Source organism: Triturus cristatus, chromosome 5_2, assembly GCF_964204655.1.
Source record: "Triturus cristatus chromosome 5_2, aTriCri1.1, whole genome shotgun sequence".
Taxonomy (NCBI): Eukaryota; Metazoa; Chordata; class Amphibia; order Caudata; family Salamandridae; genus Triturus; species Triturus cristatus.
Window position 1 is genome coordinate 1104436492 of NC_140588.1, and position 6325 is coordinate 1104442816.

The following is a 6325-nucleotide window of genomic DNA, read 5'->3' on the forward strand; positions in this document are numbered from 1 at the left end:
GCCATGTGCGGCCCTCTCCTTCTTCTTGCTTCACCCTGCTGCTCATTGTTCTGCTATGGGTTGCCCTCCCACTCATCTTGCTTCACCCAGCTGTTCAAGGGTCTGCTCGGGGTAGCCCTTCCCTTCTTCTTGCTTCACCCTGCTGCTCATGGGTCTGCTACGGTTGGGCCTCTGACTCTTCTTGCATCACCCTGCTGCTCATGGGTCTGCTACGGGTGGCCCTCCCACTCTTCTTGCATCACTCTGATGCTCATGGGTCTGATATGGGCAACTCTTCCAATCTGCTATCCTTTTCATTTTGCTGAAACCAGAAAAATTAGACTCTTGAGCAGAGTAGGGGTCTGAATAGTGCAAGTTTGTCATTTTGCACAGTATTTTAGCACAACATGTTTTCTTCTGTAAAGGTTTGGGGCAAAAATGCATTATAATAAGTACACCACAAATATTCTGTTGTTTCTGTGCCTTCTCTGTAAATCTGTACTTTCCATAATGCACCTCATCTAAACATCTATTTATTAAAGCCTGCCTTATCCATGTCTCACTTCCATCATGATACATTACAATAATAAATGTAATTCTATAGGTAAAGTGCAAAATCTTCTAGTCACACATGCCTAACTTATGTAATGTCTGAAAAAAACATCATGTTGCTCAGTGTGCCTTTTTCATTTCCAATCCAAGTTGAAATACCCTGTATTCACTATGATCAGCAGAAACGTGAAGTGATACATTCTGCTTGGAGGGAGAAATTGGCAATGCGGTCATTACTAGATAGATGTTTACGTGAGGCGTATTACGAGTTGATGTTTTCTTTTCCATCAATTGTTTCTTTTGCATATGTCACCGTAAGTGGGAAGGGTATGCCCATACGTGGGTCCTGTGCTCACTACATCACTGGATTCAAGCTAGCCTGGTTGATGAAGGGTGATGCCCTGAAACCTGTCCCAGGATGCTTGTTTCCAGTCCAGGGAGGACCTGGCTTGGCAGTTCAGGCTGGACTGTCCCCACAAGGAACAGGTTCAGGACTGATTTGTAAATGGCTTGTTCCAAACTGGGGTGGTGTGGTGAGCAAAAGAATGATGGATTAAACACAGATCCTTGTGACTGGGGGTGAATGTTTGCATTGTCCTGCATTCCGTCAATCAATTTTTTCTTTTGCACCCCTTGCGGAGTTTGCGGAATTCAGGGACTCAGCGGAGGAAGCAGAATTCCTGAATTCCTCCATTCCTGCCTAAAGCAGATTTTATTTTTCATTCGCATGCTTGAGTTTTCTTTTTGTTCTCAACCGCTAGTGCCAAGACACCTGGGCCGCTTGCGCACAAGACTACTCACACCGATAACAAGCTCCCACGAGACTTCACTCTCACTAACATCTAGCATTCTCAGAGCCTATTGCTATCCCAAACAAAAATATCAAGCAGATTTTCTGATGGAGAATACAGCTGAGAGGCATTTGTAGTGGATGTTCTTCTCAAACTGCCCATTGGAGTTTTTTTTGGGTGCAAAAAGCCATTCTTTTAAAACCTTTTTTTCAAACCACAAGGTGGTGGCCCAGAGACTCCGAATTCCTGTTTGAGTCTAGCAGGATCCTTCCAGTGCGTTGTCCCTCTCCTGGTCACTTTTGATTGGGATTAGGAGCTGGGTGGATCACTTTCCTTTTCTGTTGCATAAATGCCACTAGATTTAGGGACTTTGTTTTTGTGATGTCACAAGGGTAATGTCTTTGGAGGATGTGTGTTGTAAACATTTTTAGCCCTGTTAATTTTGTTTTTGGCATTGCTGAATTAATGCTGTGTTCTCTGTGTTACCAAGTCTCTTTTGTCTGACCACAATATGTGTGTTTGGCCTAGGCCACCATATGACTTTGTTGTTCATTTCCCCATGTGACCTGGTGCCGTTTTGTAAAGTCAGTGTCAACACTAGGACTGCATGTGTTCTTTGTTGATATAGGTACACAACAGCAATCGTGTAAGAATAATTCTATTTTCAGCTGCACCATCCTGAGTCCCACCTCCCACATGATGCATTGCACATAAAGCAAACAGTTACAGCTGAATTGTTTTGTTGTTGTTGCTCTTTCTTATCCTTCCTCATTGTACAGTCACCGTGAAAGTTTATATTGGTGTAGTTTTCCATTTTACGAATGAACACTGTATACTATTGTTAATTATTTATAATAACTTAAGCAACTACACTAAATGATATTGTTTGTTTGTGTTACTATTTGAACTGCAACAATGCCACATTTCACTGGTGTTTTTCTTGCATATTTGCGTTTAGGTTCCCAAAAAAAGAGATATCATGCACAGTACTGCCAGACAGAAGGCCTGTGCATGATGTGAAGTGTGACTGAGTTCAACATGGTCATCCCTTCAGCTTGTTGTGAAACTAAGTGCCACTACCAACTGACAGCTTCAAGATGGCCCCAAAGAAAGGTGCTGCTACAAAAGTGGCTTGTAGGGAGCAGAAGTACCAGATTTCCACCACTGGCGTGCCGACCAGGACCTTTTTCAGGAAAGGTGTACCTGCCTCACTGGCCTCCCACGAGAAAGCTGAGAGCAGCACTCCTGCATCATCAGCACCACCCCCCCAAACTAAGCCCAGTACCATGTCTGTCAGTGAGGCAGCCAGTGCAATCATGTCGACGCCAACGAGTAGTGATGTTGAATTGGATTTGTCCATTTCACAAAGTAGTACACAATCATTTCAGGAAACCTCAAAGTAGACAGCAGACACAGCCAGCAATGGATTTGTCTGCTGTTGGAGTAGAACAGGAGGTTGAGCTTTCTTCAGGGACAGAAGATGAACCTCCTCTGTTAGAATCATTGGCTCCCACATCTCCAGCAAGAAAATGGAAGGGTACTACAGCACCATCTTCTCCAAGTACCACTTCTGATGATAATGATAGGGACAAGGAGTGGATGCCGGCGGAGACCAGGAAAAAACAGAAGAGGCAAGGGAAAATAAAAATTTGAGAAAGACTTAGACTTATGGAAGGGGATGAAGAGGAGGATGATGACGAGAGGTAGTTGTGGGGGAGGGTGACACACAGAATTCTGACTTTGCTATTCAACCAGCTCCGAGGGATGTGGCACAGGTAGCACTGCCATGAGCTCCCATATTTGCAAAGCCCTAGCTGAGACGTTCACCAACCCCTGCCTCAGGAGAAGCAGGGAGGCAATCTATGATGTGCCCACCTACAAGTTCATCTTCAGGCATTGGCAGTGGGCCAGTAAAAAAAGTACTCCTCCCCAGTTTGGGACTTTTTTTACACTTAGCAAAGAGGGGGAGCACATTGCAGTATGCACCAATTCCACTCAAGTGTTTGTCGAGATAAGCCTGGTACACATTATGTTACTGGAGGCAAGATGACCCATATAAATAAATTGCTAAACATGGTGGTTGTTGTGGTGGGGCGACCAGGGAATATCACCTACAAGTCCAATCACAGGGGAAGGTGATGATGATAAGAAAGGGTGATAGGTTCTTAACACAAGCCAGCCTTCTACGTAGCAGTGTGCCAGCAGATTCACGCACCTCAGCTTTTTCACAATGGCACAAGAAGACTCAGAGTGAGATGATGGAGACACCGCGGCATACAATGATTGCCCCACCACCATAAAGCTCATTGCGTATACCAATAACAAGTACTTTTCAAAAGACATCTGTGTCAGGGCCACAGGAAAAGAAGATAATCCAGGGTACTATTACGGGCTTGTTTAGACAGGAAGGACACTAGGAGCAAAACCACCCACCCCCACATTTGTACAATGGGATGCTGGCACAAATGTTAGCGCTGGACCTCCTCCTCTTTATTTTGTGGGAGGAGCGGGATTCGTAGATTTTGTATCAGCCATCTGCCCAAAATGGAAGGTACCGAGTAGGACCTATTTTGCCAGAGTGTCTGTTCCTGCACTGCATAATGATGTGCTGCAGTTGGTTGGGCAAGCTTTGCAGCAAAGTGTTGTTCACACAATCCACCTGATGACAGACATGTGGACCAGTTGTCAGGCAACTGATTTCATGTGCATCACTGCACTTTGTTTCTCTTTTACAAGGTAAAGCAAAAGATATCTTCAGGTCTTGGTGCAGAAGAAAGTATTAAGAGCATTTGGCGGCATGCAACAGTGGCCATGTTTGCCATGGAGAAATCACATACAGCTGTAAACATCTTGGAGTAATTTAACAGCCCGTTGTATGAATGGCTGTGACCCAGTGGTCTTAGAATTGGATGTGCTGCCACGGACAATGGCAGTAACATAGTTAAGGCCATGTCAGACAGAGGCTATTTCAGGGTCATGTGTTTGGTCCACTGCATCAACCTGGTGGTGCAAGACTTCCTCAAAAAGGAAGACATAGTCAGCAACATACGGACCACCTGCAGATGAATCTGTACCCATTTCAGCTATATTGTGTAGTTCCTATAAACATATACAGGATCTGCACATTTAGAAAATTAGACAACATACACTGGAGGATTGCAGTCCAGACTGATTCTAGACACCGCTACTGGATGTGTTGGCCTGTATATTAGCTAGCTCACAGTGTCAATAGAAACCCCTCTTACCAAGGAGAGAATAGTTCTTAGCAACCATCGAACATGACAACTCTGATCCGTTAGGATCATGGAAACTGGATTACTTTTAGTTCAGTCACTCATGCTCACTTCTTCTCAGAGAGGTACATAGAATAAATGGTGGGAACGTGTTTCAATAAGCATTTATTGAAACAGCGTCATTCTAGTGTAAATTAGGTGTGTTGAAACAATCATTAGACAGAAACAGATATAAATGATTAGAAGAACTAACAGAGTAAAAAGATGCTAGATTTCTACCACAGTGCTAATACAATGAATACATGCAAGTATATCAAATATATGACAGTAATACATGTGTACTCCTGCGATGCGACCCTAATTAGATGTACCCAAGTATACCTAGCATGTATGTGGGTGTAAAGTCAAGAATCCCTCTAGGATAAAGTCAACCCCATTACCTGAAGTAAGAGAGACTGTGGACCCCATCTTGGTCTCGAGATGGACAACCCGCAAGGGATGTCAGACCACTGCGAGCTGGAGTGTCTGCGTGCAGGAACCTCAGAATCTCACATCAGTGTGTCTGCTTGGAAGTCAGTTTCTCCTCTGACTAGCGTATTGATGCTCACAAACCCTACACTGGAATAGAAAAAGGTTGCCTAGCGCTACATTCACCTTTTGTACCCTGATGCATAGGTGTGCACATGCAGTCTAGCATAGGATTTGTACTGGAAGCATCCCCTTGCAGTGCCAAGTCTTATCCCTAAACAAATTCTTACACATCACACACATTGTATATGTGCCATCCAGTGCAGCACACATGCAGTGTGCAGTATGTTTGGAGAAATGAAAGCATTATTTCTTTTTAGCTCTCACCTTAGGAAGCATTCATTTTTACGTCAAGTCCTGTCTGGCTCTGTTAATACATCAGATTTTGCATTGAAACGCATGGGGGCTTTAGCTGACCCTCCCAATTTTTGCTCTGAGAAAAGGGCAGCATTCCAGCATAAAGTCCCTTTTGCCCCAGAGTTTGCGTCACTATGCATGACTTTGTGTGGCCTTGCCCTGGCTACCATACATAATTATAATGTGCAGATGTTATTGGTTTGTTCCAAAGATTAGGAGGGCTGTGTTGCCAAGGCTAGGAGTAACACACTGCCATCGGTTATACACTGACAGATGGATAAACTGGGATAAGCAACAGAATTTGGAACAATATTTGTGGTGGTTTCCTATGAATCATTTTAATGATTGGGCAAAGGGGAATATCTTACCAGAGTTCTCCTACAATTAAATCCTACACTCTTCTTTAGGACATTCATCTTTAATCTGTTTCTCAGTTTTCCATCCTCACATTAGCCAGCATCTTCACTTTCTATCGTTCCTTCTGTCCACAGTGTCCTTGAAGGGATGGCCGTCATTTAAGAATGTATACTTAACTTAATACCTGCCAATGCCAGATTCAAAACCTTTCCAGATAGACATGTCTCTTAGGCCACCTGTCAATATTGTATCAACAATTACATTAGAAGACTAAACATTGGAATATGAAATAGTGGTTTCCCCAGGCCTCTGGTGAAGAAAGAACCAGTCACAATATTTGGTTGCATGGACAGAGTATAGCATGACAGACGACTCAGGAGACAGCCACTTGTTCATGCTACTCAGCTGGTTCCTGCTTTATATAGACAGCATCCCTCTCAGCACAAACCAATGAGGGAGGGTGGCCATTTGAGGGCGGTACTCTCAGGCCACCATAAAAGAGAATGAAGACTGCACACTTGTTAAAGA